The sequence below is a fragment of the Ambystoma mexicanum genome, chromosome 10 (genome assembly GCF_040938575.1).
Source record: "Ambystoma mexicanum isolate Mex_15411 chromosome 10, UKY_AmexF1_1, whole genome shotgun sequence".
Classification (NCBI taxonomy): domain Eukaryota; kingdom Metazoa; phylum Chordata; class Amphibia; order Caudata; family Ambystomatidae; genus Ambystoma; species Ambystoma mexicanum.
The window spans coordinates 750368273-750382246 of record NC_090932.1 but is presented as its reverse complement, the minus strand read 5'-3'; the positions used below and the strand labels follow the sequence as shown (position 1 = coordinate 750382246).

At 43.9% G+C, this 13974-nt stretch overlaps 1 protein-coding gene across 9 annotated transcripts in view; it reads right to left on the bottom strand.

Annotated features, from left to right (window-relative positions):
• MBNL1 (muscleblind like splicing regulator 1) overlaps positions 1 to 13974 on the bottom strand; it is a 634043-nt gene that overhangs the window by 412792 nt on the left and 207277 nt on the right. The window lies entirely within an intron of this gene.

Genomic DNA, 13974 nt, shown 5'->3' with positions numbered 1-13974 from the left:
AGCTTGTGCATGCGCGGAGAGATGGGCTAGTCCATCCCAAGATGTCATTCAGGGTTTTTATAGTTGTGGTCCGGTCTCTGCTCATTATTGCCAAACTGGGTTGCAAAACAGCTGACCAACAAGGGCTTCCAACCAAATCAAAGACATACACACTTAAATAACATTGCACACCTGAACACCCTTGGCACAAGCTCAACCCTAGGGGAGGAATGAACCTGGAATCAAGGTGGTGAATAGGGGGCAACCAATGTGGTTAGATGGAGCATGAGGGGAGCAGCGTTTCCCGAGAGTTTGTGTTGGGAGAGAAGGCTGCAAGTGGGATGGTGGTGAAAAACAGGAAAGAGTTGTGGAGATTGAAGATGAGAGGAGAGAAGAAAAAACAGACGGTTGAATGGACAGAACAACAGGGGGTAAAAGGGGAAACACACAAGCAGGACAAAGGAAGAGAACAACAGAAGCAAGAGGCGGAGAACAAGAGAGTATGAAAATAGGAAAACACCAACTGGTGGAAGGAGGACAGCAGGTGGTGAAACAAGGAGAACAAAAGAAGTTGGAAGGAGGGAGATAATACAAAGTGAAAGGAGAACAGCAGAGATCGGAAAGCAGAAAAACCAGTTGGTAAAAGGAAGAGAACAGCAGAGGTTCAATGGCGAGCAACATCAGGTGGTGAAAGGAGAACAGCATATGATGGAAGGAGAGAAAACAGGTGGTGAAAGGGGAGAACAGAAGAAGGTGGATAGTGGGTGACAGCAAGTTGTGAAAACATAACAGCAAAGATTGAAAGAAAGAGAACCACAGTTAGTGGCCAGAAGGAATCAGCCAGAAGCAGTTTGAACCAGAGAGGAGGAGGTGAAGACTAGTGAGGACAAAAATAGTCAGAGGATAAAGTACAAGACAGGATGCATTGCACAAGACTAGGTTTAAGGTTGAAGCCATAGACATATTGGTGAGGAGCTTATGGTGGGAGGATGGATAAGTAATTGTCAGGGAGACAATGATGACCGGGACAAAGCAGGAACAGAGAAACAGGGCAGAGTGTGGACATTAGAACCCTAGGCAACCTAAGTGATACAACCATCAACAGCCATCTGAGGATGCTGGATCAGAAGGCCAGGGTCCATCCGTGCCCGTGTACATCAAGCTAATGCTCCACCTCATGGCCAAAGTGCAGTGACATTTTTAGGTCCTGGAGGTAGTGCCCTCCTTAAGTTAGAAGGAGAGACGACCAGGAGAATTGGTTGGGAAACAAACACTAAGGTGACAGTGAGTGGCAGGGCAGCAACATTTTAACAAAGCCTGTTTAACATTTAAAGATACTTCTTTTTGCTAAGATTATCTAACTGTGAAGATACTTTGATTGAACTACATTTGATTTAAACTTTCTTGTGCAAACTGGGCAACCAAGATGGTACATCAACTTACAGTTTGGGAAACATCTGATTTGATCAGGCAATTCACTTTCAGAAAAGGTCCTTTTTTGCTGAACTAGTGAAGCAAGAGGGTCTCCTTACAGACTGTCTGAGAAAGGTTTTCGTTGACCAGGTAATTCCCTTCCAGTCAACAGAGAACAGGACGGGAAAATGGGGGTGGCAGGCCTACAATGGGGTTCCACCGAAATCCACTTTGTTTGAATCCATTGAGATTTGAGAAGTGACAGAACTAGAGAAATGTAGAAAAAAAAGACCCAGAAACCTCCACCTCGATCTGGTCCAGTCTGTTGATCCACGCCCATGGTATGGAAATCCCTAATTCTTAAAAGTATGTGCCCCAAAACCTCCTATTTGTGAATGAAGTAAGATTACAATTATACTTCTTTTTTCATGTGTTTGTCATTCTCTTGACCCTGTCATGAGGAACCGACTAAACCCTACCTCCAAGAGTGACGGCTGGTATGACTCTGATGTAGTACCTCTGAAACGCAAGTGAAGAATTACTAAACGGAAGTGGCAGACCTTGGGCTTATCCTCTGACAAAATGGCCTACAGCCTGCTACAAAGGTAATATCGTTTTTCTATCCGCCCCAAGATGAGGGCCCACATGCAAGCCTATATTTCTGGAGCCACTAAAAACACGGCTGAACTTTTCAATATCTGCAGGAACTCACCAATCCAAGTGCAGTCCTTCCCCCCCAGGCTCTCTGCACTGTATTGGCCTCCCATTTCCCATCCTCCACCCCCATCTCTACTCCCACTCCTGCTCCCCTGCCTCCCTTGGCTCCCCTCCTTCCACCTCGCACTCTCCTCCCTCCTGCCCATAGCACCGGATGAGCTCTCTAAAGGTGTCCGCTCTATGAAGGTCTCCTCCAAACAGGTGCCCCCTGCTCTATTAAGGACAATATCTCCTGCCTCGCCCTGGCTCTTACTGACTTCTGTAATCACTTCTTTGCCACTGGCTCTTTCCCTCTATCCCTCAAGCACTTGCTTGCACGCCCTCTCCTAAAAAAGCTGTCTGCTGACCTCTCTTGCCCGACTAGCTATCGCCCGATCTCCACTATCCCCTTCCTTGGTACTCTTGGAGAAGCTGGTCCTCCACCAACTGACCCTCCACACTGAACTTGTTGGTTGCCTCATGACCATCAATCTGGATTTCAGGCATCCAGAGGCACAGAAACTGCTCTCCTGAACACCCATGAAGACATGCTCGCAAATCTGCACTGGAATGGATGACCTCTTTACTCACCAATCACCCTTCCCAGTTGCAACTGGTCTCTTTTTCCTCAACCAACTCACTCTTGATCTATGGCATCCCCCAAGGTTCTATCCTATCACCGTGGCTCTTTAATATCTATATTGCCCTCTTGCATACCTGATCTCCTCCTTCTCTCCTCATTTCCAGTGCTATGCTGATTACACACAGCTCTCCTTCAAACCTCGCTCTACTACCTCTTCTGCTTCCTCTATCCTCCCTGACTGTCTAACCGCCATCCAGGCATGGTGTGCAGCTAACGATATCTGTCTTAATGCCAGTAAGACGGAGATCCTTCTCATCAGGACACCTACGCCCTGTTTTCCTTCTACCTTCTGGCCGCCCTTCTTGAACCCTCTACCCTCACCATTCTGTAAAGCCAAAAACCATGGGGTCATCTTCGACCCCGTCCTCTCCTTCACCCCTCACAACTTGGACCTTGCCAAGAAGGCCCACTTCCAGCTTCATCTCCACAGAGGCATTCTCCCTTTACTCACCTTCGCCCAGAAGCTCAATGTCTCCAGAGCGCTGGTCCACTCTAGGTTGGATTACTGCAACAGCCTCTTCCTCAATCTCCCCATCGCCTCCCTACACCCCATTCAGCTAATCCAGAATAGGGCTACAAGGCTTATCCTTGCCCTCAAGCCCAGGGATTGTATGTATCTCTGCAGCCCTAGAATCTCTCCACTGGCTACCTTTGGCCGCAAAGTTCAAATTCAAGACCATCTGCATCACCCACAAGGATTTCCCGGGCCTGGGACCACACCATCTCCAACTTTCCCTCCCTAAATACTCCTCTGCTAGCGCCAGACCTCTGCTCCTCTAATTCCAACTGTTTGATTTTCAAACGTTTCTCCAAGCAGAGAGTGGGGGGCAGGTCTCCCTCTTCGGCTGGAGCTCCCTTTGGAACAGCCTCCTTGTCCCTCTCAGACTTGAGCCGGAGCTCCTTAAGTTGCAGAAACGTCTCAAAACTCTGCTCTTCTATACCTCTTTGCCTCTTTCCCTTCCTTGCTAACTACCTCACTGCTGCTGAGACCAGTGGCCTAGTCCTCGTGAATCTCACAGGATACCAAGCTCTCTACCCTGTGGACACCAGCCCAACTCCCCCTCACTGCACTGCCCCTGCGGTCCCCTGCTTGGCAGATGTACACCCCACCCTTGGGATTAAACTGCCCTAGCACTTAGCATGAGCCTTGCCTCCTCCTTGGCTCCCCTTGGCACTTGCCTCCCAGGCACCAACCAGCACTTGTCCTTTCCCTCACCCATCCCTAACTCTTTCACTTCTCTTCACTGCACTTGCACATCCGAATGGCACAATGCCTAGTAGAACCACAAATGTATATTTGCTGTTTTGCCATTGTTATTAATTCCCCTTGTCCCCTACCCTCTTAGCCCTGTGGAGCCTTGAAACACAATTCTGTTGTATATGCGCCTAACAAATGATCTATAAATACATCAAAATAAAAATAAATCCTGCCACAGTTGGCAAACTTAGTTTGTGGATTCTCATTTTCATTCACTCCAAAAAACCACCTGATTTTCATGTTACTTTATATTGAAACAATAACTCTAACTTTATTCTTTTTCTCCTCTCTGTAACCATAACCGCAGAAAAAACCTCTCACAAAATGTAATGTGACTGGGTGGGATGGTTAATGGAATTGGAATGACAGTATATTGTCATAACCACCTATTTCATGAGGTCATACCTTCCATATTTTGGTGGAGAAAAAAGAAATGTACCAATGCAAGTTAGTATGGTGAAATGTACTGTGTTTTGGCTACAATTGTATCAGAATTCAATACACAACTTCCCTAAATATCGGTCTTCATAGGATCTTGCTTGTACAACATCTGTTTTGTTTGCACTGAGTGAATCTTTCTTTTCTATGAAGAAGAAAAAGCAATAATCATGTCTATGTCAGTCTGCTAAGGATAGACTTTACTCTAGCTCATGATTATATTGCATCAACTTTGTTCGGATGTTTGCGTATTTCATGGTTACATCTAGATCCTTTATCTGCATAACGAGGCCATGGAATATGGCATCATTGGGCCTCATTATGAGTCAGCCGGTCCGGAAATAACAGTGGCGGTAAACCCGCCGCCACCGTTGTTTCCGGACCGGCTGATCTCGAGTACTGCAGGCGGGAGGTGTCACTCCCGCCAGGTCTGACCTGGCAGGTTTAACACCACCCGTCTGCAGGCGGACGTGGAAACACCGGCACCATTACAGCATGGTGCCAGTGTTTCCACTTCCCCATTCCCAGGGAGTCCTGTAGGACTCCCTGGGGATGGGGATTTACCGAATTCTGCCTCTGGAATTACTGGGTCACCAAGGGTTGTAATGCCCCGGTGATTCCGGGAATCTCGGAGGCGGAATGGTAATACGAGTCCAGCGGTAACCTGCAGTTTTTTTCGGCTCAGTTACCGCCGGACTCATAATGAGGCTCATTGTTTTTTAAAGGTATTTCATACAGTATGGACCTGTCTGTAAGGTGCAGAAGAGCAATCACACACAGAACATGTATTGAAAAGGGATCATCAGGAACTTAATGTATTGCAAAGAGAACAATATGCATGTCTGTGTGCGCCTGTGTTAACAATAACAGACAACACAGCATACTGAATAACTTTACCTATTTGCCTCCAAAGCCTGGATCAGAAAACACGTCCCCGGGTTTGAAAAATAGCTATTTTGTCATTTGGACTATTTTTCCCCTCCTGTGTTTATTATGAAAATGTGGTGACATCTTTACGTGTTTACTGTGCGTGCAAGAACAGGCCTTAAATCCACATCATAAACTCAGCATTGGGCCCTCGTGTTAACACAAATGTCTGTAAAAGACGTCTAATATGTTTCATTGCCATAAACACATTCTTTCTGAAAGTGGACACTGCCCAGTAAACCTGAACACAGTTTTTGCAAAGCATCTGCTCACGAAGCCGGTGACGAATGCTGAAGTGTTGGCAAATTACCATCTTGTTTTCAACTTTTCCTTTTTAGGGATGTTCTTGGCAATTACCGAATTTCTGCCAGAGAAGCAACATTGAAACATACCTGCGTCAATACCATCTGCCTGTGCTGACTGTGCTTGATTTCTTAGGATACGTTGTGGACCTGTTGGAGAAATCCACTGCATTCTTTGGGCTCACAACTGGATTTGCACATATTGGCAAGCACATATAAATCAAAGATCAAAATAAGGTTTTATTGACCAGGAGGTAAAAGCAGCTGCTAGGTATCCAACATCCCCCGCAAGCAGGAGCTACCTCTGGGAAACGAGCAGCTCCTACGTAGCGAGATGCAATGTTAACTTTCACATGAGAGACAAACTATAAACGCATGTCCTTTATATATGGCCCATTATGGTTTAAATGATGTCTGATAGATGTAAACCAATGCTCCTTTGACACATTCCTAAACACCCATAGTTAATGTCACATAGTTATGTTTCTAAGGCACAGTTTGACATGTGGAGTCAAACATAGCTCCAGGTAGCTGTTGGTTTCATGCTACCCATGCTCTTCTAGGCTACAAGGAAGCGCGAATAGCTCCCAGCTGGTGTCAAGTTCGAACCCTGTAGTTTCACTGCTGTGATGCAGTATGCACACAAACTTTAGGATTGAGGCATGTAGGAGAGGGACTTGTGTGTTTCAAAGGTGTCTCTTATTCACATATGGGTGCACGTGTAACAATGTCAAATTCTGCACTCATTCTGATGTCCCTCACTTCCTCTGCTGCTGATCAGAGGCACCCAGTGGTCTTTGCAGACCTCCGACAGCAGTAGTGTGCCCAAAATAGAATTAGTCATGCTTTATAGTAAGTGTTTATATTATTAATTTATTTTACACTTACACCTTTCAAATAGGAGGTACACATTTACAATTATCTCTTCGATGATGGTCAATTGTTTATGGCTCAACGCTGCAAATCTGCGCATTGGGTAGTACAACGGCCCCAGCTCCCTTCTCATGTGGTCAAATGCAGGCATCACATTTCAATTCATGACCACGGCTTGAATATGCAATGAGGAGCTGGGCGCAGGTACCTTGCACACATCTACCCCCACCTTCATCCAGCAGGTTCACTTCATAAATCGAGGAAAAGCAAGGAAACATCTGCAGGCATAGAGTTTCAAAGTTTTAGCCCCTGTGTGTTTGAGTGAGATGTTATTTAGAAGACATGTGGAAACTACTGAAACATTCTTCATGGGCGCCTTTTTCTTAAAGGAGAAGAAAAAATGAACTAACACATTCGTGGCACATTTTTAAACGCAGAACATGGACCCATAAAACACATGCTAATTGAAAGCATTTCTTATAAGCTGACTCAAGAGTGAATACATAAGGCCAATAAGAAGAGCCAGTGGGACTTGTTTGCTTGATTCACCGTTATGCAAGTATTAGAAGTGAACATACATATCCAACCCCTCCCCCATCTGGTAGTTGCCCCTACAATATTTGACTCTTAACTATAAACTGAACCTGCTCTTTTTGTCAGGCTCCTCTCTCGCGCCTACATTGGCATCCATTTTCCTACGGGAGAAGAAAGCTATAGAATCAGTCAGTTGGAAAACAGATCCAGATTAAGTCCAGATTAAGTCTTGTCAAGTTGTGGATCACAAACCGTATTAAGTTAGGCTGAGCTGCATTTATGAGGTTTACGAAGAGCGGCGGGACGGTCTCAGTTATTAGCCATCAAATCTTACCGTAATGGGAAAGAATTATATATCACCTCAACAAACATAAACAGACATTATCCTACTTCCCTTTAAATGTTGCTGCATACTGTTGATTCACGTGCACACACTCATTTTGAGCCGCAGTCAAGCTGCATAGTATAATATCATTGGAGAAGAGAAAACACGTGAGCCTGTCTGTCCACAGTGCCTCGCATTTCTTAACATTCACTAATAATGTAATGTATTATTTTATGCAGTACAAACGACAATGAGGTATTAGAGGGCTATTGAACAAAGAATCCAACATACCATTACGGAAAACAGAAAGACATTGGGCCTGACTTACAAACGCATTTTACAATAGTGCAATTCTATTGAAAAAGAAATGTCCACAATTTTCTAGGTTTTGTCAGTTTGGGCTCCTGTCACGAACTAAAAGGGAGACTATTCCCAAACTGATTGAGTTTGTCGTCCCAGAGATTTGAGATTAAATGTATGAACTAGCAGCATACATACTGAAATAGAAGTATTGTGGGCTCAAGATAAGAACTCCATTGTGGTTTCAGTTTAGCTCTGTCCTCTAGGTCTACATGTGCCAAGGTAGCCATGCTGGAGGCTATTCCAAAAGGTCCAAGGAGCCAGTCCACCTTTTCAAACAGGGGTACCTCTGCACAAACTGCCATGTTATTTAGGAGTACTTGTAGGTGAGAGTGCTTTTTGTTGGGGGGATCCATATCTAATGTAATACATGACCATATGTAGATTTGGCTATGTTGGTTAGATAATTTTGTTTGCAGGAGAAAAGGATGTAGTTGCTTATAAAGATGGATTTGGTAACTGAAAGAACAAAGAAAGGTGTATGTGAGGAGAGCATGTGATGAATAGAGGCACTTTATAAAAGCGCAATAATAATTATTGTCTTTTTAAAGTTGTTGTTAATAACACATATAGGGCCTCATCACGAGTTTGGTGGTAACCCTTAAATCCGGCAGTAGTGCTATTACCGCAGGATTTAAGGGCCCGCCAAATCAGGGCTTTGGCGGATTTCTCCCCAGCTCTGAGCTGGGCGGAAATCCGCCGAAAATTCACGCTATTACCGCCTGCGGGATATCCGCCGGCGGTGAGAGCGCGAAAATTCCCCATTGAGCCCAATGGGAAATGGGCAATTACCAGTCCGCCAAACCCGTGATCCCACACTATTAGCGCCGGGGGTTGGCGATAGGGCTATTAACGCCGGCGCTAATAGCGCCGGCGTTACTGCCCAACTCGTGATGAAGCCCATAGTCTAGACTAGGAATGTTCGGTGACTGGACCTGGAATGACAGTGGTTGCAAAAGAAGATTTCAGTTTTTGGCCGAGGGGCGAATGACAGCCAGATCTGTTTTCGAACTATTGATATTGACGGTCAGATTTTCAGAGACTTTACACTCTATCATGTTATCCAGTTTAAAGACACTTTGGCGATAGTGATCAAGTGTCTTTAAAAGTAGTGTAAGACAAAGAAATATGCTTTGCACCATCAAATCTCCCTACCAACGAGCCTTGACAACCATTTGCCGTTCTTTTTGCACAGCTCTTGAGTTTTTATAAGATGCAGCACAAAATCAATGTGCAAAAAGGTGTTTTTTGGGGGGATCTCGGTGGGTCCCGTACATACAACGCAATCTGGATTTCTTAAATATATATTTAAAAAACCGTATCCGGTCTAGGACTTTGACCCGTCCTGTTAGTGTACATGCTTAAACGTAGCGTGTTGCACTATATAGTTCCGCTGAGAAGCAAATGGAAACAAATGTAGCATCCCATGTGAAATCTCATGTCACACTGCACTACGTTCTTTGCTTGCATAACAGGACAGGTTCAAACGCAGTCCTGCATATTTAAAAAGAAAGAAAACGCGCGCATCACCAAGGGATTGAAAGGGATTATGGGCACTGAAAAAAGGCACAAACAAGCCATTATGCATTATACCCACTTCTGCACGCTGAAGGCTATGATGGCAGGAGCAAATTCTGCCATTGCAAATCCCTCAGAGCGCAGGCACAGCACAATTAAAGGCCCCCGCCCGCCCCCATGCATCATGGAAGTAAGTATGGATGAGAGCTTTGCATTATCAGAAATAGGATTCATCTGACAGTTTTAACTATAACAGGACATCATCTGTATAAAAATGGCATGTACATTCCACATCTGTTAAAGATCTAGCATGATCCGGAATGTATTTTGTTGATTATCTATGTATTGAAAAAATATTTCTCGCACATGAACCCAAGAAGTCTGGGTACTGTGTACTGGTTAGAACCCCGATTGTCAATATCTCAGGGGTTCATTTGTTTCAACTGAGTTTATTTTTAAGAAGGGTAACATACAGATAATGCATAAAAGTAATAGGAAAGATTTTCCCCCATTGAATTTACACTACACCACATTTTCAATCATGAGTATGGCGTAGAGGAGGAGTGGACCATAACTTACAATTCAGACACCCCTACCTCTCCGCCATACAAATTCTCCAGCGTGTACACCAGCATGAAATGTTCATGCTGGCGTAAATGCAATGGATTTTATTGGAACCTGTCTGCTTTTTACACCAGTAAGAAGCAGGCATATTCCACAGGAATCCAGGGGTAAACGGTAGCTGGCGTTTCCTCAGTTTGCACAGCAGAACTCCAGAAGGGTGATATAAAGGGGTGTACGCCATCATTTTACACTCCCCTATTGCACTCCAACATGAACATGTTGAAAAGTAAATGTAGAGGACCTGCTTACACCAAATTGTAAATGTAACAGGACCCTCCATGTGAATTACACAGACTTAAAATAAAATGTGCTCCAACATGAAACTGGCATAGAATTTGTGTACAGAGAAAACGGTTTTATTAAGGGGTTGATCACGGATGTTTTGAGAATGCTACACACTGTGCCCTGTTTCATTGACATGGGGATCGAAACGTGATTCTCACAATTAAGTAAATTATACAATGAACGGCCTGGTATCTGTCTAGTCCATTGTGTTTAATTATAGTTCTTAAGTAGGCATTTACTTTCCCAAAAGGCTATCCAGTGCAAAGCCTCTGTTATGCGAAGGACCTCTTTTAATATATTAAAAGCCTAATGTTTCTATAATGTTCAACCTACCTGTAGCAAGTAGATCCTTAAACTCATCGACAGAGAGGTTCATATCACTGATATCAGAAAATGCTCAGATGAGCTGGCATGAAAGAGCAAGTGGCATCCCATTAAGTTACAGGAGAACCCTAGTATCGTGCGGATGCGGTTGCCTATAAAGCAACAATAATGAGTAAGAGATGATCTGTGAAATGTCCATATTTACTTAATGGTCATTTCAGAAGAGTTTGATTAAATTGTTCAAATAATTATACAAAAATTCAAAAGCCCACGCCCGGTGGATCTGAATCTCATTTTCTAGCATAACATAAGCAATCTTGGGGCTGGTTCTTACTTCCCAGTCGACTGCAGCTGCTTAACTGAGAATATGAGGATGAATCAGAAAGCATTTATTTGTGGGCAAAAGTGAGGGGGTGTGCTATCACAACCCCATCATTTTGCCTACAATTATTTTGGCTGGTTCATCATCGCTGGTTGTATCCCTGCATTTCATTTTCCACTGCATTTTCATGGGGGGAAAGCCCCCATACCACCTTCTATGTCTCCACAACCTCCCCAAGCCTCAACTACCCGTAGAAATTAAAATACATATATACCCGACCCGCACGCACTGAAGAAATGCCAACAGAAAATGTGGCAAAACAGCCACGATGAGTCGGCACTACCAGTTGGGCAGCTACCAATTAACATACACAAATTACAGATCAATAGCAAATAATGGTGGCTTTCAAACTACTGGCCATTCAAAATCCATACCCAGAAAGGAGGAACAGGATGTGACATCTGCGCCCTTCTTCACACAGTATACATTTTCTCTAAATGTGCCCTTTGCCTTTTAAACTAAGGGTCCACAGCTGGCTCTGTCTCTCTCTCTCTCTCTCTCTCTCTCCCTCTCTCTCTCTCTCTCTCCCCATCTCTCTCTCTCTCTCTCTCTCTCCCCCTCTCTCTCTCTCTCTCTCTCTCTACCTCTCTCTCTCTCTCTCTCTCTCTGTCTCTTTCTCTCTCTCTCCCTCTCTCTCGATAATTATGGCCCATCATTGACATGTATCCTTGCTACTACAAAACATTCTTTCCAGCTTTGCCATCCTCTAATCTGTCGCTGCTTATTCCCTTACCCCAGCAGACTATGGTCTGGGTTCACCAGACGGGGTCACAATATGCCACTCCTGGGACAAGCCTATGTACTATGAAATATATACGGTGATAATTGGCATAGTAAAATCCACACGACAGCAGTTGGCATACAGCTTCCGAAACCTTTAGCTTTCGTGCATGCGAAAACTGCCACGTTGCCCCGGTTTCCATTAATAGACAGTGTATGTGTGTGTAGAAACACCAAGAATAAATTAGCCTCTTTCACATGTCGAGATTAATTCCATTTGCTTTCATGCGCATGGAAAATATGAACAGTGTTGCACTGTCTGAATTGCTAAATCCTGACATTATAAAATTAGATTCTTTTCATAGAGCCTTATAGACTTTAGCTGGATTGCAAAACATTTCCAGTGACTTACTTGTCCGATAATATTGTTTCATATATTATTACTTAGATTATAAGCTATAGTGACATGTTACTGTCCTATCCATATACTGTACTGCAGAAATCTCATCCAAAAAGCAGTTTCAAATGGACTTAATTATGGGTACGGTTCATTGAGAATGGAAACATTAATCGCTGAAACCCTTCACCTCTGCTGCCCTACTCCAATGAGTCCAATGAGTAGAGTAAGAAGGACAATTCATATATTGTGAATCTACATGCTAATATTGTACAATGTTATCTGAGAGACTAATCCAAAAACAGTGGGGTGGAAAGCGGGGGCAATCAAATCATTGCATATCTACCACTCTGGTTTTACCTTCCCCCTACAGTGGTCTACCAAAAACAGAGTAGTGTGTTCATTTCATATTTTGCTTCTTACTTGGGACTTTTTGACGTAGATATACTTTCAACATACATTACAGTTGTTAGTAATAAGTGTGATTTTCAAAGCTCTGCTTAGCTGTGTGTGGGAGAACATACCTGAGTAATCAGTGCCAGTGCTTCAGTGAAAAGTCTGCCGGTCGGGGCCTGAACTCCAGCAGGTCAGGCCTGCCTGTAGTTCAGTGCCCCTACTGGAAGCCTCACAGTGACCAAGTCCGGAAAAGATGCTGGTAACCCAGCCCCTTTTTTTCTGGACTGGGTCACTTATAATGAGGTCCTATGTGTTGTGAGTGCAGTACTGGGTGGTAGACAGTGCCTGTTCTGGACATTAGAGCCAAATGTTTTGAGGCAGAGCATCCAGTTTGAGCATAGTATTGAGGGTTCAACAGTAGCTCTGCCGGTACGGAGAGCCAAATAAATTGATTTTGGCTTGTGAGCATGATACTAAGATTTAGAGAGTGGCTCTTCTGGTTCATAGCGCCAAAATTGCTGAGGCAGAAGTACGACTGAATGCAATTAACTCGAATGAAGACATATGTGAATGTGGGAATATACAACATTGAATCAAAAGAAGTTCTTTTCTTTCTGTTAAAAATGTTACATGACAGTTTTGACCGTGTCCACAAACAGTGAAGCCCCAAAAGATATTTGTGTGCCAAACTGCAGGCCCTGCTCTTTCCCTTTCAAAGGCTGGCAGCTAGGAAATAGCTTGTGGTCAAAATAGCATGCACACATACCAGATGGTGGTGACCCGCCCCCCTCCCCTCAATCTAAGGATAGAAAGGAACAGAGGTTGACACTCACCTTGCATGTCTTTATTTGTTCTTCATTGCGATTACTCACTGAGCTTTCGGTTCACCGTGCCAGTGATTTATATTCCAAGGACCTGTATTATTTACATGACATGCTAGTGCTGCTGAAAAAAACAGTATTTAAAGAGCAAATGATTATAAGCAAGTGAGAGAGTATTAGCGAAACATATGTTGTCGCCCTCGCTCCACTCGAGTGCTTTGATTGATGCTAAATAAATGTATTTATGTGACTATATAATTCTGTGAAACTGTCTCTTTCTTGGTTTTTCCAGGTGGGGGAACCTTTAGGAGGGGCTCACAGCCGTACTCCAATTTGCAGCTTTTAGCATGTAGCAATATGAAGCAGATGCTGTGAGACTGGCACTATGTTATAGAAAGTGACTTGACTGGTCAGCAGAAACAAGTAAATTGAAGAAGCACCTTCCGTTTCTGAGTGTAGGAATAGGATTCAGAAAGTGGCTCTGCTGGTTGGTAGAGGAAAATAGCCATTGAATCCAATGTTGGTATTAACTGGACTGAAGAAAAAATATAATGCAACATTATGTAAAAGAGGTTGCAATGATGGTATTAGGGCACAGAGAGTAGGTTTACTGGTCAGCAGAGCCAAATAAATTATAGAAGGACCAAAATCCAATTTTGGTATTAACAAGACTGAAGAAGTCACAAATGTGCAATCACTGCAACAAATGTGTGGATCTTGTCAGCAGGTTGAGGGCAGTTTCATAGCCAGTTGCCCTCC